Source organism: Chiloscyllium plagiosum, unplaced genomic scaffold (genome assembly GCF_037043375.1).
Source record: "Chiloscyllium plagiosum isolate Xiang-an unplaced genomic scaffold, Cpla_swu_hap1 HiC_scaffold_45, whole genome shotgun sequence".
In the NCBI taxonomy this organism is placed as follows: Eukaryota; Metazoa; Chordata; class Chondrichthyes; order Orectolobiformes; family Hemiscylliidae; genus Chiloscyllium; species Chiloscyllium plagiosum.
Window position 1 is genome coordinate 2,771,174 of NW_028270183.1, and position 25,559 is coordinate 2,796,732.

General features: G+C 43.3%; 2 long non-coding RNA genes across 6 annotated transcripts in view; one reads left to right on the forward strand and one right to left on the reverse strand.

The window, feature by feature from the left end:
- The window catches only part of LOC122552315 (uncharacterized), a 36,173-nt gene extending 23,245 nt beyond the window's left edge, over positions 1-12,928 (forward strand). For both annotated transcript variants that reach the window (XR_015754512.1, XR_015754513.1), the window contains one exon: positions 12,836-12,928. This is a non-coding gene — a long non-coding RNA (uncharacterized LOC122552315). The remainder of the gene's footprint in view (positions 1-12,835) is intronic.
- The window catches only part of LOC122552308 (uncharacterized), a 215,346-nt gene that overhangs the window by 120,610 nt on the left and 69,177 nt on the right, over positions 1-25,559 (reverse strand). The window contains exon 1 of one of the 4 annotated variants that reach the window (XR_015754508.1): positions 18,854-18,903. The exons of 1 other annotated variant lie outside the window; for it this stretch is intronic. This is a non-coding gene — a long non-coding RNA (uncharacterized LOC122552308). Of the gene's footprint in view, positions 1-16,114; positions 16,183-18,543; positions 18,619-18,853; positions 18,904-25,559 lie in introns of those variants that run through there. 2 more of the 4 variants (XR_015754511.1, XR_015754510.1) reach the window with 2 other exon arrangements.

The following is a 25,559-nucleotide window of genomic DNA, read 5'->3' on the forward strand; positions in this document are numbered from 1 at the left end:
ATGGCCCAATCAATTAAGATCTCTTTACAATTTTAAATAACCTTCTAACTGACCACTATACCACAAACTTTGGTGTCATCACCAAATTTACTACCATGTCTCCTAAATTGTCATTCAAATCATTTATATTAATGACAACCAATAATGGACCCAGCACCAATCCCTGCAGCACACTCCAGTCCAAAAAACAACTCTCCACTGCCACCCTCTGTCTCCTCATTTCAAGCCAATTTTGTATCCAATTAACATGCTCTCCCTGTGCATATAAAGTAGTATGCTCCAATTATTGTGAACTGTCCCATGAATGATAGAAACATAGAAACTAGAAGCAGGAGTTGGTCATTCAGCTGTACAATCCTACTCCACCGATCAACACAATATTGATTAATCGTCTATCTCAAACTCACCATATCCCTTGATACCTAAAAAGTCCCTTTTTAAAGATAGTTTCTTAAATTAGCTTCTACAGTCTTCATAAGAAGATTGACAAAGCAGACATAGAAATAATGTTTCCTTAGGTTGGGCAATTTAGAAAGAGAGGTCATAGTTCTAGGACCGAGAGGTGCGAGATTTGCCGGGAGGTGCAAGGGATTTCTGGGAAGGTGAGTCTAACGGTTTAAAAACCTTAGTTCAGGCATCGGGGCCTCCATTTGCCGAGTGGTGAGAGGGAGGAGTGAAGGACTTCTGGGTAGTTTTTAAGTGGGTGAGATCTAAACCCGAGACCCAACACTGTAGGGCCTCCCTTCCACCCAACTCCTCCAACCTTACTAAGAGTCTGTAAACTAGGTAAGTTTTCAGGTTTCTCTTTTTTTTCTTCTCTTCCTTTGTTTAGTCCTGTGCTGGCTTTCAGAGTAGCGGGATATGGATGTCAGGGCAGTTGCGTGTTTCTCCTGCAGAATGCGGCAGGTGAGAAACACTTCACATGTCTCTGTCGACTTCATCTGCAGGAACTGCACCCAACTCCAGCTCCTCAAAAACCGAGTTAGGGAACTGGAGCTGGAGCTGGATGAACTACGGATCATCCGGGAGGCTGAGGGGGAAATTGAGAGGATGCACTGGGAGGTGATTACTCCCCAGACACAGGATAAGGACAGCTGGGTTACTGTCAGGGGGAGGAAAGGGAACCAACGTCAGAGCAGGGATCCCCTGTGGCCGTTCCCCTCAGCAATAAGTAGACCGTTTTGGATACTGCTGGGTGGAGACAGCCTAACAGGGGAAAGCCATAGTTGTCAGGTCTCTGGCACTGAGCATGGCACTGAGGCTCAAAAGGGAAGGTGGGGGGGGGGGGGGGGGGGGGGAGGGGGGAGTAGAAAAGCGCTAGTGGTAGGGGACTCAATAGTTAGACGGATTGACAGGAGATTTTGTGGTCAGGAACGGGACTCCTGGAAGGTATGTTGCCTCCCTGGTGCCAGGGTCTGGGATGTCGCCGATCAGATTTACAAGATTCTGAAGGGGGAGGGGGAGCAGCCAGAAATTGCGGTACATATTAGCACCAATGATATAGCCAGGAAAGGAATTGAGGATCTGAAAAGTGACTAGAGAGTTAGGTTGGAAGCTGAAGAGCACGACAAGTAGAGTAGTGATCTCAGGTTTGCTACCGGTGCCACGAGATAGTGAGATGATGGACAGTCAACGAATTCAGCTTAACATGTGGCTGCGAGGCTGGTGCAGGAGGGAGGGCTTCAGATATCTAGACTATTGGGATACCTTCTGGGGAAGGTGAGACCCGTACATGAAGGATGGGTTGCATCTGAACTGGAAGGGTACAAATGTCGTGGGTGGGAGATTTGCTTGTGTGATTTTGGGAGGGTTTAAACTAGTTTGGAAGGGTGGTGGGAATCAGAGCCACTTGCCTGAGAGAAGGTCAGTTGCAGACAGGACAGTGACAGGATATATTGAATTTATCAGGAAGGTTTCTCACGCGATGAAACAAAGGGATCGGTTAATGTGTGTCTGCTTTAAGGAGTGTCTGGAATAAGAGTGACAAACTTAGAGCACGGATCAGTACTTGGGGCTACGATGTTGTGGCCATAATGGAGACGTGGGTTTCACAGGGGCAAGGATGGTTGCTTGATGTTCCAGGGTTTAGAACGTTTAAAAAGAAGAGGGAGGTTGGAAAAAGAGGAGGGGGTGTAGTATTGCTAATCAGAGAATGCATCACAGCTACAGAAACGAAGGTTGTTGAGGAAGGTCTGTCTACTGAGTCAGTATGGGTGGAAGTTAGGAACAACGAGGGAACAGCCACTGCCTTGGGGGTTTTCTACAGACCCCCTAATAGCAGTAGAGAGATTGAAGATGTCATAGGCGGGTAGATTCTGGAAAAATGCAAAAGTAGTAGGTTTGTTCTTATGGGTGATTTCAACTTTCCCAATATTGACTGGAACCTCCTAAGTGCAGATAGTTTGGATGGAGCCGTTTTTGTCAGGTGTGTTCAGGAGGGTTTCCTTACTCAGTATATGGACAGACCAACGAGGGGAGAGGCCATTTTAGATTTGGTGCTCGGCAATGAGCCAGGACAGGTGTCAGATCTCACGGTAGGAGAACACTTTGGTGAAAGTGATCACAACTGCCTCACATTTAGCATAGCCTTGGAAAGTGAAAGGTGCAGTTACCAAGGGAAGATATTTAATTGGGGAAAAGGAAATTATGAAGCTATCAGACAGGAGTTGGGAAGTACAGACTGGGAGCAATTGTTCCACAGAAAGGGCACAGCAGACTATTTAAGGACCAGTTGTTGCGAGTGATGCACGAATTTGTTCCTCTGAGACAGGTAAGAAAGGGTAAGATTAAGGAACCTTGGATGACGAGAACAGAGGAACTTCTCGTCAAAAGGAAGAAGACAGCTTACGTAAGGTGGAGGAAGCAAGGATCCTGCACAGCTTTAGAGGATTACAGGCTTGCTAGAAAGGAGCTCAGAAATGGACTGAGGAGAGCCAGGAGGGGGCACGAAAAAGGCTTGGCAAGAGGGATTAGAGAGAACCCAAAGGCGTTCTCATATGTGATGAATAAGAGAATGATCAGGGAGAAGGTAGGGCCGATCAGGGATAGCGGAGAGAACGTGTACTTGGAGTCTGAGCAGATAGGGGAAGCCTTAAATGAGTTTTTTGGTTTGGTATTCACCAAGGAAAGGGAACTTGTTGTAAATGAAAACTTAGACGAGCTGGGGTACAGCCTTGACCAGATCAAGATTGATGAAGATGATGTGCTGGAAATTTTGGAAAATATTAAGATAGATAAGTCCCAAGGGCCAGACAGATTTATCCTAGGCTGCTCCGGGAAGCGAGAAAGGAGGTTGCTAAGCCACTGGCAAGGATATTTGCCTCCTCACTCTCCACAGGAGTCATACCGGAGGATTGGAAGAAGGCAAATGTTGTTCCACTTTTCAAGAAGGGTAATAGGGAAATCCCTGGCAATTACAGACCAGTCAGTCTCAGGTCTGTGGTCAGCAAAGTTGTGGAAAGAATTCTGAGGGATAGGATTTATGACTATTTGGCAAAGCATAGTGTGATTAAAGGCAGTCAGCATGGCTTTGTAAGGGGCAGGTCATGCCTCACGAATCTTATTGAGTTCTTTGAGGAGGTGTCAAGACAGGTCGACAAAGGTCGAGCAGTGGATGTGGTGTATATGGATTTCAGCAAGGTATTTGATAAGTTCCCCATGGTAGGCTCATTCATAAAGTCAGGAGGTATGGGATACAGGGAGATTTGGCTATCTAGATTCAGAATTGGCTGGCTGACAGAAGGCAGAGAGTGGTTGTAGATGGAAAGTATTCTGCCTGGAAGACAGTGGTAAGTGGGGTCCCGTAGGGCTCTGTTCTTGGGCCTCTGCTCTTTGTAGTTTTTATGAATGACTTGGATGAGGAGGTTGAGGGGTTGGTTAGTAAATTTGCAAATGACACAAAGATTGGAGTTGTTGTCGATAGTATAGAGGGCTACTGCAGGCTGCAGCGACATAGACAGGATGCAGAGCTGGGCTGAGAAATGGCAGATGGAGTTCAACCTGGATAAATGCAAAGTGATGCATTTTGGAAGGTTGAACTCGAATACTGAATACAGGATTAAAGACAGGATTCTTGGCAGTATGGAGGAGCAGAGAGATCTGGGTGTGCAAGTACATAGATCCCTCAAAGTTAGACAATAGACAATAGGTGCAGGAGTAGGCCATTCAGCCCTTCGAGCCTGCACCGCCATTCAATATAATCATGGCTGATCATTCCTAATCAGTATCCTGTTCCTGCCTTATCTCCATAACCCTTGGTTCCACTATCTTTGAGAGCTCTATCCAACTCTTTCTTAAATGAATCCAGAGAGTGGGCCTCCACTGCCCTCTGGGGCAGAGCATTCCACACAGCCACCACTCTCTGGGTGAAGAAGTTTCTCCTGAGCTCTGTCCTAAATGGTCTACCCCGTATTTTTAAGCTGTGTCCTCTGGTTCGGCACTCACCCATCAGTGGAAATATGTTTCCTACTGCCAGAGTGTCCAATCCTTTCATAATCTTATACGTCTCAATCAGATCCCCTCTCAGTCTTTGAAACTCAAGGGTATACAAGCCCAGTCGCTTCAGTCTTTCAGTGTAAGGTAATCCTGCCATTCCAGGAATTGACCTCGTGAATCTACGCTGCACTCCCTCAATAGCCAGAATGTCTTTTCTCAAATTTGGAGACCAGAACTGCACACAATACTCCACGTGTGGTCTCACCAGGGCCCTGTACAGCTGCAGAAGCACCTCTTTGCTTCTATACTCAATTCCTCTTGTTATGAAGGCCAGCATGCTATTAGCCTTCTTCACTACCTGCTGTACCTGCATGCTTGCCTTCATTGACTGGTGTACAAGAACACCCAGATCTCTCTGTACTGCCCCTTTACATAAATTGATTCCATTGAGGTAGTAGTCTGCCTTCCTGTTCTTGCCACCAAAGTGGATAACCATACATTTATCCACATTAAATTGCATCTGCCATGCATCTGCCCACTCACCTAACTTGTCCAGGTCACCCTGTAATCTCCTAACATCCTCATCACATTTCACCCTGCCACCCAGCTTTGTATCATCAGCAAATTTGCTAATGTTATTGCTGATACCATCTTCTATATCATTAACATATATTGTAAAAAGCTGCAGTCCCAGCACGGATCCCTGCGGTACCCACTGGTCACTGCCTGCCATTCCGAAATGGAGCCGTTTATCACTACTCTTTATTTCCTATTAGCCAACCAATTTTCAATCCAATCTAGTACTTTGCCCCCAATACCATGCACCCTAATTTTACTCACTAACCTCCTGTGTGGGACTTTATCAAAAGCTTTCTGAAAGTCCAGGTACACTACATCTACTGGATCTCCCTCGTCCAACTTCAGAGTTACATCCTCAAAAAATTCAAGAAGATTAGTCAAGCATGATTTCCCCCTCATAAATCCATGCTGACTCTGTCCTATCCTGTTACTACTATCCAGATGTGCAGTAATTTCATCCTTTATAATAGACTCCAGCATCTTTCCCACCACTGAGGTCAGACTAACTGGTCTATAATTTCCTGCTTTCTCTCGCCCACCTTTTTTAAAAAGTGGTATAACATTTGCCACCCTCCAATCCTCAGGAACTGACCCCGAATCTATTGAACTCTGGAAAATAATCACCAATGCATCCACGATTTCCCGAGCCACCTCCTTCAGTACCCTGGGATGCAGACCATCAGGCCCCAGAGACTTATCAACCTTCAGAACTAACAGTCTCTCCAACACCAAATCCTGGCAAATATAAATTCCCTTAAGTTCAGGTCCTTCAGCCACTGTTACCTCAGGGAGATTGCTTGTGTCTTCCCAAGTGAACACAGATCTGAAGTACCCATTTAATGCCTCTGCCATTTCTTTGTTCCTAGTAATATATTCCCCTGTTTCTGTCTTCAAGGGCCCAATTTTTGTCCTAACCATTTTTTTGCCTTGCACATACCTAAAAAAGCTTTTACTATCCTCCTTAATATTCTTGGCCAGTTTACCTTCGTACCTCATTTTTCCTCTGCGTATTTCCTTCTTAGTAATCCTCTGTTGCTCTTTAAAAGCTTCCCAGTTCTCAGTTTTCCCACTTATCTTAGCTATGTTATACTTTTTCTCTTTTAACTTTATATGTTTCTTTACTTCCCTCATCAGCCACGGCCGCCCTTGCCTCCTCCTGGGATCTTTCTTCCTTTTAGGAATGAACTGATCCTGCAACTTCTGCATTATACACAGAAATATCCGCCATTGTTCCTCCACAGTCATCCCTGCTAAGGTATTGCACCATTGAACTTTGGCCAGTTCCTCCCTCATAGCTCCATAGTTCCCTTTATTCAACAGAAGTACTGCCACTTCTGACTGTACCCTCTCCCTCTCAAATTGCAGATTGAAGCTTATTGTATTATGGTCACTACTTCCCAATGGCTCCTTCACTTCGAGGTCTCTGACCAATTCTGGTTCGTTGCACAATACCAGATCCAGAATTGCCTTCTCCCTGGTCGGCTCCAGCACCAGCTGTTCTAAGTATCCATCTCTGAGGCACTCCACAAAGTCTCTTTCTTGAGGCCCAATACCATCCTGACTCTCCCAGTCTACCTGCATGTTAAAATCCCCCATAACAACTGTAGTGACATCTTTGCGACAGGCCAATTTCAGCTCCTGATTTAACTTACATCCGACATCCAGACTACTGTTTGGGTGCCTGTAGATGACTCCCAAGAGGGTCTTTTTACCCTTAGTATTTCGAAGCTCTATCCACACTGACTCTACATCCCCTGACTCTAGGTCCCCCCGTGCAAGGGACTGAATATCATCCCTTACCAACAAGGCCACCCCACCCCCTCTGCCCATCAGTCTGTCCTTACAATAGCACGTGTAGCCTTGAATATTCATTTCCCAGGTCCTGTCCACTTGAAGCCACGTCTCAGTTATCCCCACAATATCGTATCTGCCAATTTCCAAAAGAGCCTCAAGCTCATCCATCTTATGTCTAATGCTTCGTGCATTCATGTATAGTATTTTTAATTTGTTACTGCTCTCACCCTTCCCATCAACTCCTATTTCACTCAACCTTACAGCATGATGCCTTTCCGAGTTTTCTGCCTCATTGATACAGTTGTCTTTCTTGACTTCTCTTGTTCTAACTTTCCCTTCAATTTCCTTTTTAAACATCCAGCTTGTCCCCTCCCCCCCACTACTTAGTTTAAATGTAGCGGTGTTGCAGTAGAAAACCTGCCTGCCAGAATGCTGGTCCCTAACCTATTAAGGTGCAAGCCGTCTCTCTTGTAGAATTTATGCTTACCACAAAATATATCCCAGTGATCCAAGAACTTAAATCCTTGCTTCCTGCACCAGTTCCCCAACCACACGTTCAAGACCATTATCTCCCTGTTTCTGGCCACACTAGCCCGAGGAACTGAAAGCAAACCGGAGATAACCACCTTGGACGTCCTGCTTTTCAGCCTTCTTCCTAGTTCTCCGAAGTTTCGCTGTAGTATGTTCCTCCTCTTCTTCCCGACATCATTTGTGCTGACATGTACCACCACCTCTGGCTCTTCACCCTCATCCCTGAGGATTTCCTGCACTCTGTCCACGATGTCTTTCACTCTAGCACCAGAAAGGCAACACACCATTCTTAAATCCCGTCTGCTGCCACAAAAACCCCGGTCAGTTCCTCTCACGATGGAGTCCCCTATTACCACGGCTCTGTGCGATGTCCGACTCTTCCGCTCTGCCTCTGCGGCAACATTTGATTGACAAACTTGGCCGCCTTGCGAACTGGCAGTGTCATCAGTCTCTGTTTCCAAAAGCTTCAACTTGTTCCTGACAGGTACTTCTCCCGGGGTCTCTTGCACCTGTCTCCTCTCCGCCTTCCTCATCATCTGTTCTCTTCTGCTCTCTTCTGGCATGATTGGTGTAATAACATCGCTGAAGGTCTTGTCCAGAAAGATCTCGTTCTCTCGGATGAGCCTAAGGTCTTCGAGTTCTTTCGTCAGCGCTGCAATATGCTCGGTCAATTGCTGAATGAGCACACATTTTCCACACATGTACGAGCCAGACACACCAGAGTCGTTGACCTCCCACATCAAGCACGTAGCGCACTGAACCAGCTGGGCAGTCATGTCTTCACCCTCTTCAACTGTGGTGTAATCACTTCACTCAAACTCCTTGTCAAAGGTTCCTGAGCTGAAGCCTCACTCTTCGATCTAAACTTCCTTAGACCCTCTTTTTGTGGCACGTCTGTGGACTCTTAATTAAGGTTAGAGGAGGAGGGAGGGAGGGACCCTACTTTGTAGGACCTGGGGTTTAGAACACACCCACTCTAATAGCAATCACTTACCTTCCCGACCGGCTTTGCGCTCCGTCTGAACTTCCGCCCAGCTCCCGCCACTCTCTGCTGCGAAAAGACTGTTGGCGTCGAGATAAGTTCTTTATATAGTAATCACTTACCTTCCCGAGCGGCTTTGCGCTCCGTCTGAACTTCCGCCCAGCTCCCGCCGCTCTCTGCTGCGAAAAGACCGTTGGCGTCGAGGTAAGTTCTTTATATAGTAATCACTTACCTTCCCGACCGGCTTTGCGCTCCGTCTGAACTTCCGCCCAGCTCCACCAAGTGGATAGGGTTGATAAAAAAGCATATGGTGTTTTGGCTTTCATTAACAGGGGTATCGAGTTTAAGACCGCAAGGTTTTGCTGCAGTTCCCTGGTGAGACCACACTTGAAATATTGTGTCCAGTTCTGGTCGCCCTACTGTAGGAATGATACAGGGGCTTTGGAGAGGGTGCAAAAAAGGTCATCTAGGATACTGCCTTGACCGGAGGGTTTGCCTTATGAAGAAAGGTTGAATAAGCTCGGACTTTTCTCTCTGGAGAGAAGGAGGAAGAGAAGAGACCTGATCAAGGTGTACAAAATAATGAGAGGAATAGATAGAATCAATAGCCAGAGACGTTTCCCCAGGGCAGGATTAACTGGTATGAGAAGTCATAGTTTGAAGATAGTAGGAGGAAGGTATAAAGGACACATCAGAGGTAGGTTCTTTATGTAGAGAGTTGTGAATGCATGGAATGCGTTGCCCGCTGAGGTAGTGGTAGCGAAGTCACTGGGGACATTTAAGCAACTGCTGGACATGCATTGAAGGGTGCATAGGTTAAGTTACTATATTTTACATTAGGATTAAGTCTCGGCACAACATTGTGGGCCTAAGGGCCTGTTCTGTGGTGTACTTTTCTATGTTCTATTACAGGTATCAGATTTAAACAAGAGATGAAAAGAAATCACTTCTCTCAAATAGTCATGATGATGTTGAATTCACCAACTTAGAATGTAGGAGATGCTGATACATTGAGTAAATTTAAGGAGGTTTTAGACAGATTTTTAATTAGTAATGCACTGAAGGGTTACATGGAGCAGCAGGAAAGTGGAGTTGAGGCGGGAGATGAGATCAGCCATGATTGTATTAAATGGCGGAGCAGGCTCAAGGGGCTGAATTGCTTACTACTGCTCCTAGTGTTTCTTACTTCCATGGTAGCAAATTCTACAGGCTGACCATCCTTTGAGTGAAGAAACGTTTTCTCATTTCAGTCCTGAATGGTTTAGCCTGTATTCTGAGAGTATGACCCTCGTTCTAGATGTCTCAACCAGGGGGAAAATCCTTTCGTAACTAATCTGTCTGGCCCTGTTAGAATTTTATACACTTCAATCAATTCCCCTCACGTTCTTGCAAACGCACGTGAACACAGGCTTAGTCGAACCAATTTCTCCTCGTACAATAGTCCTGCCATTCCAGGTATCAGCCTCGTGAACCTTTGCTGCACTCCTTCTGTGACATGTTTATCCTTTCTTGGGTAGGAAGACCAAAATTGCATGCAATACTCCAGGTGTGATCTCAGAAAGGTCCTGTATAACTGCAGTAAGACATACCTACATTTAAATTCAAATACTCTTACAATAAAGGCTAACAAACCATTGACTTTCTCATTGTTTGCTGCACCTACCAATTTATTTCCATTAACTGGTGTACAAAGACACCTTTTCTCTTTAATATACATGCTCACTTTGTCTAATCCTATTATTCCACATGTTCTGTTACCATATTTTTTAAAATACTGTAGTATTTTCCCACTATTGAAGTTAGGCTAACTGGTCTGTAAGTCTTAACTTTTCACTCTTCTTTTCTTTCTAAAGGGATACATTTGCCACCTTCCAATCCGTAAGATTCTATAAAATTTTGGAAGATGACCATCAATGCATCCTATATTTCCAAAGTCACTACCTTCAATATTGTGGGATGCCAATTGTCAGGCTTTAAGCCTGTTAATTCCTCCAGCACAATTTTGTTACTAATACTGATTTTATTCAATTACTCCCTCTCACTAGATCCTTAGTTCCCTAACATTTCCGAGTAATTATTTGTGCCCTCTTTTGTGAAGATAGAACCAAAATATATATTTAATTATTCTGCTTTTTTTTGATCCACATTATAATTTCCCCTATTTCAGGTTCTAATGCACCCACATTTGTCTCACAAATCTTTTTCTCCTCAGATGTTTATAGAAGTTTTATGCCACCTACAATTTTACTTTAATATTCAATTTCCCCCTCTTGATCAATCTTTTTGTTCTCTTTTACTAAATTCCAAACTGCCATCAGTCCTCAGGCTTGCAGCTTCTTCTTGCAGTTTTGTATGCATCCGAGTCGGATCTAATATAATCCATAATTTTGTTTCTAAGCCTCCCAAAGGGAAGGAGATGGCCTAGTGTTATTACCACTGGACTATTAATCCAGAGAGCCAGTAGCATTCTGGGGACCTGAATTCAAATCCTGCCACGGCAGACGGTGGAATTTAAATTCAATAAAAATCTGGTTCACTAATGTCCTGTAGGGAAGGAAACTGCATCCTTACTTGATCTGCACTACATGTGACTCCAGACCCACAGCAATGTGGTTGACTCTTAACTACCCTCTGGGATAGGCAATAAATACTAGCATAGCCAGCAAAACCCTCATCCTGCGAATGAATTTTTAAAAAGCCATGATTGAGCCACAATTTAACTTTTATTTTTGCGCCAGCTGGAAATGAATAATTGTTTTAATTCATGCAATGTTCTTTAAATATTACTTATCGCCTATCTTTTAGTAAAGTTTCCCAAACCATTCTTGCCAATTTGCACCTTATACCCTCACATTTCCCTTTAGATTCAGGATAGTTTCTGATCCACCTTCTTCACTCTCCATCTTAAAGAGTACTTCTATCATTGCTTTTTATTCATGGGATGTGGATTTATTTCCTATCTCTAATTTTCCAGGGGCACAGTTAACAGACAACCACATTGCTGTGGGCCTAGGGTCACCTGCATGCTAGGCAGATAAGGACAGCAGATTTCCTGAACCAGATGTATTTCTACGATAATCAACAGTGCTTACATGTTGCCTTTAGGCCAGCTCTTTATTCCAGAGTTTATTAAATTCAGATTTCACCATCTGAGGTGAGGTTCAAACCATGTTTCCTCAGAACAATGGCCTGGGGATCTGGATTACTAGTTCAGTGACATTACCATTACATCACTGCCTTCCCTGAATGGTTGCTCTTCTGCAGTGGATCCTGCACAACAAAATTGTTAATTGTGAAGGAGGGTCACTGGACTTGAAATACTGATTCTGCTTTGTCTCCAGAACTACTCAGTATCTCCAGCAATTTGAGATCTTCAGCATCTGCAGTTCTTTGCTTTTTTGTATATTCTTGTTCATTCATCCTTTCTTATTTCACAATTCTAAGAAACCATCATATATACACTTCAAGAAGTCTTCCTCCACAGTATTAATTCTAGTTTGGATTTTTCAATCTATATGCAGATTAAAACCACTCATGATTATAGTTGTACCTTCATTGCATGAAACGCTAATCTCCTCTTTAATTCCTTCCCTTACATCTCTGTCACTGTTTGGGGTGCTATAGACAAATTCACTGATGTTTTCTGCCCCTTGATATTTCATATCGCCACCTACACAGATTCCATATCATGATTTGCTCCACTAGTAAATAATCATACCTAAACATTACTAATCCAACAGTCTCAAGACAACTTAAGGTTTTATTGGTCTCAAGAAAACATGACATCTCAGCTTAGACAATGCATTAAAGGTGTGAGGTTAGAATCTGTCTGGTTCTATTTCCAAAGTAGGAATTTATTAACTGTCTCATGGACTGACTACAGATTGTATGCTTTTTGAATAAAATAGAATGTATCTGTAAATGCAAATTCACTCCCATCGATTTATATGTGTGTGTGTGCATGTGAGGGAGACAGAGAGAGTGTGTGTGCGCGTGTATGTGTGTGTGTTTGGTGTGTGAGAGGGAGAAAGTGTGCATGCATGCTTGATAGAGTGTGTGTGTGAGTATAACAGAATATATGTCTGTGAGAGGGTGTGCGTGAGTGTGAGTGTGTGTGTGAGGGAGAGGGCATGTGTGTGAGAGAGGTTCCGAGTGAGTGTGTGTGTCATCATGTCTAGGAGCATGTGCATATGTGTGCTTGTGCGTGAGTGTGTGTATGTGAGAATGTAGTGCAGTGGGGTCACCTGTAGTGTGACATGAACCCAGATCCCTGTTGAGGCCATCCTCATGGGTACTGAACTTGGCTATCAGCCTGTCTGAGCTGAGATGTCACCTTTTCTCATACTGATAAAACCTTAAGTTATCTCAGGACTGTGAGGTGAAAGAAGTTCTGGGATTTACATATTAATTAATTGAACCCTGCATCCCCATTCTAAGTGACTAAATACCTAACAGCAATCTAGGTTTATTCAATACATTGCATCAGTTGAATGACACTTTGATCTTTTACTATAGATTCTGTGTCCTATGATCCTGCCCCACGAGCGACCTGACGAAGGAGCAGCACTCCGAAAGCTTGTACTTTCTAATAAACTTATTGGACTATAACCTGGTGCTGTATGACTTTTAACTTTGTCCACTCTAGTCCAACACAAGCACCTCCACATTAAATATAAATGATGTAAGTAATGGATAAGGCCAGCAAATAAGAATACAATGTGTTGCATAGAGTCCTTCAGAAGAGGAAGGACAAGCTAAAATAACAATAGTAAAAATGCTTCCTTATCAGCAAACATTAGTAATGTCTGTTATGACTTCTAAGTATCTGAATTTCTCTTTCATACAAGGATAAAGCAAAGCTTAGCACAGCTGCATCCTCAATCAGGAAAAAATACTTACTCTCACATCCTTTAAGTCTTGCAGTCCTAGACGACAGAGACTCCTGTATAACATTTACTACAGGAATTTCATGTTAATTAGTGTTGGCGCTTAAAGTCTCAAGGAAGCTACTGATCTACAGTGGCAATACAGGGGTGTATTTATTTCTGCTCCATGACCAGTTGCACTGTTTTTTCTTTTTCACAATTTTATGGAATCATGTTATTGGGAATAAAACTGGCAATATTTGCATTTACTTAGTCAAGCCTGGTTGTATCACAAGATTATCTCAGATAGCTATTAAATACAATGTATAAATGTTTACCATTTGTCAACATCCAAATTATCTTCTGACAAAGGATTTGGTTGGAAATTCTTTCCACATTGTATCAATAACATAGGCTAATATCAATAAGAAGGTTTTGTGGCAAGGATCTATGCAAAATTTCAAAGCCCCAGTATTTTAATGCTATTCTAAGGATTCCCAAAACGTCCATAATTACACATGCAATAACATTGAAGAAATTTTCTCAGACTCATGTTTAAGGCAACAGGATGTCATCACTTTAATGGCAACTAATTTTGAAATATGATCATCTTTGAACAATAGACTTGCTTATCAGAAACTGGATTTAAACTTCCCCAAATGTGTATTTCTGTTAGAGCTTTAAGAGCAGAAGGGAATGGAAGACTTAAAAACAAACTATCTTCATGACAGTAGTATTCATAATGGATTGCTGGTTACACTCTGGATGAATATTTATGAAAAAATATATTTTGGAATTACTGTTTGTAATAATTGTGTACAGAACTGTAGTGATTGGACAAAGCTGGATCTTATTGACTATGAGATCCTTGATTTGGGTTGTTAACCTGGGCCAATCGGGTAGCCCTAGCTGACCAATATTAATAGGAGATTTTCAGGGAGAGGTGGGCACACTGGGGTGTGGAGTGCTTTATTTCTCCCTCCAACTCTATTTTGATTTAATCCCTACCTTCCTCTTCATTTTTTTTTCATTTACATAGGCATTGCCCTCGATGAGAAGGGCACTCCTTGTCACTGGCCACTCAGGTTTTTTCTCCTTCCTGATGGTGAAACAAAGTTTTCTGCACCCAATATTTCTTCACTGTGTCCTGCACCTGGACGCACACAACATGGGTGGTGGGGAGAAGTAAGCACTACGGCTGTTTGGTAGTAGCGTGGGGGAGTTTTAAGGAAAAAAATATATAACCAGAAGATTACAATCTCCTCAGTTGAGAACTGACTCAAAAAATATATAAACAGGGAATTCAGAGAGTCTCCTGACTTCCGGGACTGACTTTTGAGCTGGCTGGACACAGCCAGTATACTATACACATATAAACAAAGGGTGACTTTGTGATGGGATACCAGTCTCTGTGTAGTTATTTCAAGAACGTAATAAGTTTGATGTTTAACTACTATTTTAATGACAATGCCAATCTGAAACAGGTTAATTTTACCATTAGAATAGCAGGGAGAAGAAAACAAATGTGATAACTATCTGCTGATATTACCAAACATGCCAGGCTTAAATCTCAATATTTAAGGGAGTACAGGTGGAAGTTAAACTCACAGCCAATTCTAAAAAAAACATACTTTGATATTTTCTGGACTATAGAGTGAAAATGAGAAAACTGGGCACTCCTTTCAAAAGTGGAGAATAGAACGATTTGTTTGTGATTTTGGTAAAATAAGTGAAGTTAACTGGTGTGCACAAAACAATGCTACGTTTTGGGGACATTGAGTCCAGACAAATTGGCACCATTGGTTATGGGTTCAGGAGAGCTCAACATAAGCCAGGACATAGTAGGCTATAGACAAAGTGTAGGTAAATGGGATTGGTGTAGCTTGGTGTTTGTTGGTCAGCTTAGACATGATGGGCCAAAGGGCATGTTTCTATGCTGTATGACTCTATGACTGTATAGCCATACTCCTTTGATTGGTCAGATAGCAGTTTAATACAAACTCTGTGAGGGGAGTGAAACAGAGAGAAGTAAAGAGACTTCCAGAAGCTATGTTGATCTTTCTCTTTCCCCCTTCTCTGTAATGTTGATCTTTCCAATGTTCCAATGGCAAAAGAGCAAGGAAACTATGTTTAGAAATGTTGAAAGAAATAACACGAAAACCCAAAGATAACAGAAAGATCCATGGTCTAACCAAATTACTCGTGAATTAAAGACTAATCATTGCTATGCAGTTAACATCAAGTCAAAGACCTAAGGATGGTGAAACCAATTCATCTTGTTTTGTGATTCCATATTCTTCTAACAATGGTTTGTCCCTCCACTCAACATCTAAATATTGTCAGAGTCTTTTGTGTGAGTCTCCATGTGCGTAAGAGTTTGAGAATTTTAAAAGGTTAAAGTGATATCAAAAAACTGTTGGAGACACTGGATACTGCAACAATTACTGGTCCTGACAACATTCCGGTAATAGTACTGCAGGCCCGTGCTCCAGAACATACCGCTCCGCTAGCCAAGCTCTTCCAGTACAACTACAACACTAGCACCTATCCAACAATGTGAAAAATTGCCCAGGTATATCCTCTACATAAAAAACAGGACAAATCCAACCCAGCCAACTACACTTCATCAGTTTACTGTCGATCATTATCAAAGTGATGGAAGGTGTCATCAACATTGCTATCAATCAGCACCTCCTCAGCAATAACCTGCTCAGTGATGCCCAGTTTGGCTGCCTCCAGGGCCACTCAGCTCCTGACCTCATTACAGCCTTAGTCCAAACACAGACAAAATTGCTGAATTCCGGAGGTATGGTGAGTGACAGTCCTTGACATCAAGGCTGAATTCAACAAAGTGTGGCATCAAGGAGCCCTCGCAAAACTGGAATCAATGGGTATCAGGGGGTAAACTCTCAGCTGGTTGGAGTCATACCTGGCACACAGGAAGATGGCCATGGTTGTTGGAAGTCAGTCAGCTCAGCTCCAGGATACCTCTGCAGGAGTTCCTCAGGGTAGTGTACTCGGCTCAATCATCTTCAATTGCCTCATCATTTACCTTCCCTCCAACATAAGGTCAGAAATGGGGATGTTCGCTGATTGCATAATGTTCAACACCATTCCAGCTCCTCAGATACTGAAGCAATTCGAATTCAAATGCAACAAGATTTAGACAATATCCAGGCTTGAGCTGACAAGTAACTTTCATGCACACAAATGCCAGGCTATGACCATAATTAATAAGAGACAATCTAACCACTGACCCTTGACATTCAATAGTGTTACCATCACTGAATCCCCCACTATCAACATTCTGGTGGTTATCATTGACCAGAAACTCAACTGGACTCACCATGGGGCGGCATGGTGGCTCAGTGGCTAGCACTGCTGGCTCAGTGGCTAGCACTGCTGTCTCAGAGCACCAGAGACCCAGGTCTGATCCCTGCCTCAGGTAACTGTCTGTGTGGAGTTTGCATGCTCTCCCCGTATCTGTGTGGGTTTCCTTCAGGTGCTCCGGTTTCCTCCCACAATCCAAAGATGTGCAGGTCAGGTGAATTGGCCATGCTAAGTTTCCCATTGTGTTAGGTGTATTAGTCAGGGAATGGGTCTGAGTGGGTTACTCTTTGGAGCGATTGTGTAGACTTGTTGGGCTAAAGCACCTGTTTGCATACTGTAAGCAATCTAATCTAACTGTGAGCGGAACAGTGACACAGTGGTTAGCACTACTGCCAGAGACCCAGGTTCAATTCCCGACTCAGGCAACTGTTGCCTGTGTGGAATTTGTATATTCTCCCCGTGCCTGCGTGGGTTTCCTCTGGGGTGCTCAGGTTTCCTCCCACAGTCCAAAAATGTGCAGGTTAGGTGAATTGGCCATGCTAAATTGCCCGTAGTGTTAGGTGAAGGGATAAATGTAAGGGAATGGGTCTGGGTGGGTTGCTCTTCGGAGGTTCAGTGTGGACTTGTTGGGCTGAAGGGCCTGTTTCCATATTGTAATTAGTCTAATCTAATCTAATCACATAAACACAGTGGTGACAAGAGCAGGTTAGAGGCTAGGAACATTGCAGTGACTAACTCACCTCTTGACTCCCCAAAGTCTAACATCAGCTACAAGGCACAAGTCAGGAGTGTAATGGAATACTCCCCACTTTCCTGGCTGAGTGCAGCACCAACAACACTCAAGAAGCTTACACCATCCAGGACAAAGCAGCCAGTTTGATTGGCACTACATCCACAAGCATCCATTCCCTCCACCATAGCCATTGAGTAGCAGCAGTGTGTATTATCTACAAAATGCACTGCAGAAATTCATCAAAGATCCTTAGACAGCATCTTCCAAACCCATGACCACTTTCATCTGGAAGAACCAGTACAGCAGATACATGGGAACACCACCCAACTTCACGTTCCCCTCCAAGTGACTCACTACCCTGACAGGGAAACATGTCACCATTCCTTTATTGTCGCTGGGTTGAAATCCTGAAATTCTCTCAGGATTGTGACTTTTTGGTCATTATTATTTTACTGGTTTTGAGAGCTTGTTTGCACAAATTGGCTGCAGTACTTCCTACATTACAGTGGTGGTGACGACACTACAATGGACTAGTCAGGTAATCAGACGAGTGATAAATGGAATTCAACCCAATAAAGTATGATGTTACATGGTGAGGGCTAACAAAGCAAGAGGTTACACCGTGAATGATAGGACCTTCAAAAGTACTGAAGATCAGATGGATTTTGGAGTGTATATTCACATTTATTTAAGTATTTGAAACTTTAACCTTTTTTTTAAAGAATACTTCCATCTCATTCTCTGCAGCTGTTAAAGAGAAAATACCAGTCAGGAATGGGGCAGATGCTGTGTTTCTCAGTCCCTTAGGCCACCCCCTCATTCTTGATGAAGAGCATATGCTCGAAACATTTTTTCTTTGCAACTGAGAAACTTTAATTTCCCTTCCCACTCCCCCAAGGACATGCAAGACCTGGGCCTCCTCCACCATCAAACTCTAGCCGCCTGACGCCTGGAGGAAGAATGCATCATCTTCCACCTTGGGACCCTCCAACTACAAGGGATCAATGTGGAATTCACCAGGTTCCTCATTTCCTCTTCCCATACCGTATCCCAGATCCAACCTTCCAACTTGGCACCACACTCTTGAACCGTCCTATCTGTCCATCTTCCTTCCCACCCGTTTGCTCCACCTTCCTCTCCAACCTATAACCTTCACCCCCACTTTGACCCACCTATCACAATCCCTCCCATTTATCTCTCAGCCCCCTTGGGCCACCTTCTCATGCCTGATGAAGAGCTTATGCTCGAAACATCATTTCTTTATCGACTTTCCTGCTCCTCAGATGCTGCCTGACCTGCTGTGCTTTTCCAGCACCACACCCTTCGACTCTGATCTCCAGCATCTGCAGTCTTCACTTTCTCCATTTGTGATCTTAATGGAGGGTTCGTATATGATGTCATTAAATTTCATTTTTTCAAGTTTTACCAGCTGTCTGACAAATGGGTCCTGCAAATTCCAGACAAATTATCCTGTAAATATAAAATACTGCCAATGTCTATTCAAAATTCATTCAGCAATGACATCTGACAAATATAATCAATCAAAGGAGTAATGCATGTAATCAAGGAGAAAGGAAAGCAAAAATAGAACAAAAATTATGTTACCATTTACTTTGTTTCCTGTTATGCAGTTCACAACATGTAGCTGCTTTACCAGCAGCAAAAGGAAGAAGGTATTCAGGTATCTGTTATTATTAAAAACTGAAACAGGTGGGATGGGCAACCTCTTCCTGTTTCTCTGCTATTTTCATCACTTTGGCCTAGTTTATTGTTGACTGCTATAAAAGGCATTTCATGGCATCCATTTCAAATATAAAAACATATACTCTACACTAGACATCAGACACAATAACTAAAACTGATACAATTCTCCAATATGGGTAATATGCCATTCCACTAAATGAACCACCAATTGCTTTTTGCTGTTCTTTCCAGTTATACATTTACTCAAAGACATCCAGTCAATGGCATTCCTACCTAGTTAACATAAAGTTGACCGCAGTGGAAGTCAATGTGAGGTATAGGAACTGTGTTTCCAGAAAACTTCAATTGCATCTTCTGTCTCAGAATTCTATTTGTGTAGTTACAGTCTGAGTTAGTCTTGTGACAATGAATATCTAACAATAACAATAAATAAACATCTGAAATGATTGAATGGTGACAAGTATTAATTTTGCAGTTTTGGCTACTCAAACAAGATAATGACTCATATAATCCATCTATTTAAATCAGTAATTCAAGATGTATCTATTCCCCACTACCCTTGTTTCTTTCATCCATTGTAACCACATTCATGCTCATCCTCCAGCCACAATATCCATTCAGCCAAGGCTTATCTGGGTTTTTGAGCTCTTTGTCACATTCTGTGATAGATCATTGTTAAAGTGAATTATAAAATTAGTCACCTATTAATATTGAAACTGGATGCTAAATTGATTTTCAGACATTTAGATTGGCACATGAATAGGAAAGATTTAGAGGGATAGGGTCCAAATGCAGGCAAGTGGGACTAGTTTTAGTTTGAGAAATTTGCATAGACAAATTGGACTGAAAGGTCTGTACCCGTGCTGTGTTACTCTATGACTTCATTTATCTATAAGCTAATATTTGGAAATCTGATTTTCTGTTTGATCCATTTGTTTTGAATTTTAACGTATTTTTCTTTGCACTATCTCATTGAATAACTGTAAAAATCACACAACACCAGGTTATGGTCCAACAGTTTATTTGGATGTACAAGAGGAAGAAAGAAGCTTACTTCAAGATGAAGAAGAAGGAAGCTTACTTGAGGTTGAGGAGGCAAGGATCAGACAGGGCTTTAGAGGGTTACGAGGTAGCCAGGAAGGAACTGAAGAATGGACTTCGGAGAGCTAGAAGGGGCACGAGATAAACTTTAGCAGGTAGGATTAAGGAAAACTCTAAGGCATTCGACACTTATGTGAGGAATTGGTCCTCCTGGGAGCAGATACGGCGGAGGCTGAGGAATTGGGAATACGGGATGGCATTTTTGCAGGAGGTAGGGTGGGAAGAGGTGTAATCCAGGTAGCTGTGGGAGTCAGTGGGTTTGTAAAAAATGTCAGTTTGTAAAAAAGAGGATGGCCAGCATGAGGTTAGGGCTGATCAGGGATAGCGGAGGGAACTTATGCCTGGAGTCGAAGGAGGTAGGGGAGGTCCTTAATGAATACCTTGCTTCAGTATTCACTACTGCATCGGCGCCACCTCGTGCTCCCGCAAGGAGGTTGACCAGTTCATCAACTTCACCAATACATTCCACCCTAATCTTAAATTCACCTGGGAACATCTCTGACACCTCGCTCCCCTCCTGGACCTCTCCATCTCCATTAATGACACTGACATTTTTTTACAAACCCACCGACTGGCCAGATGGCCTCCTTCTTTAGAGACCGCAATTTCCCTTACCATGTGGTTGAAGATGCCCTCCAATGCATCTCATCCACATCCCGCACCTGCGCCCTCAAACACCACCCCTCCAACCATAACAAGGACAGAACCCCCCGGTCCTCACCTCAACCTTCGCATAAACTGCACCATCCGCCTACATTTCTGCCACCTCCAAACAGACCCCACCACCAGCAATGTATTTCCCTCCCCACCACTTTCCGCCTTCTGCAAAAACCATTCCCTCCGTGACTACCTGGTCAGGTCCACCCCCACCCCCCCAACAACCCACCTTCACATCCTGGCACACTCCCCTGCCACCGCAGGAATTGCAAGACCTGCGTTCACACCTCCTCCCTCACCTCCATCCAAGGCCCCAAAGGAGCCTTCCACATCCATCAAAGTTTCACCTGTACATTCACCAATTTCATTTATTCTATCCGTTGATCTCGATGCAGTCTCCTCTACATTGGGAAGACTGGACACCTCCTCGCAGAACGCTTTAGGGAACATCTCCAGGACATCCGCACCAATCAACCCCAGCGCCCTGTGGCCCAACATTTCAGCTCCCCCTCCCACTCTGCCGAGGACATGCAGGTCCTGGGCCTCCTCCACTGCCGCTTCCTCACCAGCCAACGCCTGGAGGAAGAAGACTCAACTTTTGCCTCAGAACACTTCAACCCCAGTGCATCAATGTGGACTTCACCAGTTTCCTCATTTACCCTTCCTCCACCTTACCCTAGTTCCAAACTTGCAGCTCAGCACCGTCCTCGTGGCCTGTCCTATCCGCCAATCTCCCACCCATCCGTTCCACCCTCCCCTCTGACCTATCATCTTCATCCCCACCTCCATTCACCCATTATACTCTGTTACCTTTCCCCACCCTCCTCTCTGACCTATCACCTCCATCCCCACCCCCATTCACCTATTGTACGCTTTGCTACCTTCTTCCCAGCCCCACCCTCCCCTCTCCCCATTTATCTCTCCACCCTGGAGGCTCCCTGCCTCCATTCCTGATGAAGGGCTTTTGCCCGAAACATCGATTTTCCTGCTCCTCAGATGCTGCCTGACCTGCTGTGCTTTTCCAGCACCACTCTAATTTAGACTATTGAGAGGGACCTTGATGTTTCTGATGGCAGCACGAAACAGACCGATATGCCAGAACAGGTTGATGTTAGGAAGGAGGATGTGCTGAAAATTTTGAAAAACATAAGGATAGGTAAGTGCCCTGGGCCAGACAGGATATACCCAAGGTAACTACAGAAAGCGAGAGAAGAGATTGCTGTGCCTTTGGCAATGATCTTTGCATCCTTACTGTCCACTGGAGTAGTGACAATGATTGAAGGTGGCAAATGTTATTCCTTCATTCAAAAAAGGGAATAGGGATAATCCTGGGAATTACAGACCAATCAGTCTTATGTCAGTGAAGGGCAAATTATTGGAGAGGACTCTGAGAGACAGGATTTATGATTACTTGGAAAACCATAGTTTGATTAGAGATAGTCAGCATGGTTTTGTGAGGGGCAGGTCATGCCTCACGAACCTTACTGAATTCTTTGAGGATGTGACAAAACACATAGATGAAGGTAGAGCAGTGGATGTGGCGTATCTGGATTCCTGATGAAGGGCTTATATCTGAAACATCGATTCTCCTACTCCTCGGATGCTGTTGACCTGGTGTGCTTTTCCAGCACCACACTCTCGACTCTGTACATGGATTTTAGCAAGGCATTTGATAAGGTTCCCCATGGTAGGCTCATTCAGAAAGGAGGCACGGGGTACAGGGAAATCTGACTGTCTAGATACATAGTTGGCTGGCCAATAGAAGACAGAGGGTGGTCATAGATGGAAAGTATTCAGCATGGAGCTTGGTAACCAATGGTGCTCCACAGGGCTCAGTTCCAGGACCTCTGCTCTTTGTGATTTTTTATAAATAATTTGAATAAGGAAGTGGTAGGGTGGATTAGTAAGTTTGCCGATGACATAAAGGTTGGTGGAGTGGTGGATAGTGTGGAGGGCTTTTGTAGGTTGCAACGGGACATTGACAGGATGCAGAACTGGGCTGACAAGTAGCAGATGGAGTTCAACCTGGAAAAGGGTGAAGTGATTCACTTTGGAAGGTCAAGTTTGAATGCAGATCACACGGGTAAAGGCAGCATTCCTGGCAGTGTGGAGGAACAGAGGAATTTTGGGGTCCATGTTCATAGCTCCTCAAAGCTGCCACCCAAATTGATAGAGTTGTTAAAAAAGCATACAGTGTGTTGGCATTCATTAGCAGGGTGATTGTGTTTAAGAGCCATGAGGTTATGCTACAGCTCTGGGTAGGCCACACTTGAAATATTGTGTTAAGTTCTGGTCGCCTCAGTATAGGAAAGATGTGGAAGTTTTAGAAAGGATGCAGAAGAGATTTACCAGAATGCTGCCTGGACTGGAGGGCATGTCTTATGAAGAAAGGTTGAGGGAGCTAGGACTTTTCTCATTGGAACAAAAAAGGATGAGAGGTAACTTAATAGCGATGTACAAGATGATGAGAGGCATAGATGGAGTGCATAGCCAGAGACTTTTTCCCAGGGAAGAAATGTCTATCACGAAGGAGCATAATTTTAAGATTATTGGAGGAAGGTTTAGGGGAGATGACAAAGGTAGGTTCTTTACACAGAGAGTGGTGAGTGAATGGAATGCACTGCCGGCAGTGGGAGTAGAGTCAGATACATTAGGGACATCTAAGCAACTCTTGGAAAGGCACATGGAAGATAGTACAATGAAGGGTATGCAGGTTAGTCTGATCTTAGAGCAGTATAAAAGGCCAGCACAACACCAAGGGTCGAAGGTCATGTACTGTGCTGTACTGGTCTATGTTCTATGTATACACTTTTGTCAGGTAGCTGTTGGAGCAGTCATAGGACACAGAATTTATAGCAGAAGATCATAGTGTCAGACAACTTATGCAATATATTGTACTCCCAAAATAAACCTATTGCACTATAATCTCGTGTTGTTTGACTTTTAACTTTGTCCACTCCAGTCCAACACCTGCACCTCCCCATCATTGAATACCATCCTCCTTGTGTGTAGTTTACTGCATCTGGTGTTATTAGTCACAGCTTTACACTACATCCTGTGTCATATCTCGCCTGCATTCTTTATTATCAGGGAAAATGTGGGCACACGGTAGCTTTATAGATTCAGTTAAAGATTGTTTGTCATATAAGTCTAACAAGGTCAGCAGCAGCAGTGCTTCTCGTGCTACACTCCACACTGTGGCAGAATAATGGTAATACCGTTATAACAATGCCACCCATGCATTATTTGCCTGTATTTTGCTGCAGGACAATGTGGTGGTGACCTTAATGCAGTGATGCCAATTGACTCTGGTTGGTAGCATGAAATATGATGAAACTGAGCAGCAGAACCAATCTCATTGGCCTGATCTTAACAATTACTGGGCAATACGACACAGGGTCAGAAACAATTACTCTGGTACTCAATTACTGATACTGATGCAAAGCACCTTGATCGAAGTTGGAAGCTGAATGCAGAAAAGAAAGTATTGTATTGTCAGTAAAAATGAAGTTGCATGTTAAAATGAAGCATAGTGCAACATACATTATGCAAAACTGAGGCTTTATTTCCTGACGTAGTTGGGAAGGATTTGCTGAGTTGGGGACTTTTATAAGTTGAATTTGTTTTGTTATACCATCCAACCCTTGTGAGTGGAACACACCCATGAAGCAGAAACACATGATAACAAGAAGTGCTGCATTCTCGCAACATAAAGTTAGGCCAACCCACCCTTACATATAGGGCAGTCACACTCACCTCACAACTCTTTTATCCATTTTTCACCAAGGCTATAATGAGGTCAGGGGTTGAGAGACCCCAGTGGAATTCAAACTGACTACACGCATTGACCTACTTTCACAAATCCCACTTTCCAGCACCTGTCCCACAGCCTTCAATGTTATGACATTTCAAGTGCTCATCCATGTACTTTTTAAAGGTTGAGGTTTGCACCTCTACTACTCTCCAAGACATTCAAGATTCCCACCATCCTCTTAGTGAAAAACATTTTCCCCAAATATCTCAAAGCGTTCTGCCCTTCACCTTAAAATTATGTTACTGAATCTTCAACTAAGGAAAAATGATGATTCTTATTCATCATGTCCATGCCCCTCATTATCTTTTACATCTCAATCAGGTCCATCCTTAGTCTTCTCTGCTCAGAAGAAAACAACCCAACCTTATCCAGCCTCTCTTCATAGCTAAACTACTCCATCTCAGACAACATTCTGATGAATTTTCTTTGTATTAATTCCAGTGCAATCACATCCTTTCTGTAGTGTGGTTACAAGAATTGCACACAGTACTCCAGCTGTGGCCTAACCAAAGTTTCGTAGAACTCAAACACAACATCCCTGCTCTTATAACATAGGCACGAGTGATAAAGGCAAGTGTCTCATTTGCCTCCTGAACTACCTAATAACCTATCCTGCCACTTTCAGGTTATTGCATATATTTCCTCTCTTCCTTTTGCTCCTTGATTATTTATAGTTTTGGAATACCATTGCTGTCATCTACTGTGAAGACTGATGCAAAGTTTTTATTCAAATAGTTCATTTCCTAGTTCCCCGTTATTATTTCCCCAGCCTCATTTTCTAAGGAGTTTAAATTTATTTTTGCCTTGCTCTTCCTGTCTTCATAATTAAAGAAATTCTTCATGTCTGGTTTGGTATTGCTTTCTAGTTTATCATTAAAGCTTATTTTTTTCTTTTTTTGGGGGTCATCATTTTTTTTAAAAAACAAACTTTCTCAATCCTCTGTTTTACACTGAACTTTGTTACATTGTGTATCTTTTTTCTTTCAACTTGATCCTTAATATCTTTGGACAACCATAGTTGCTTAATCACCTTCT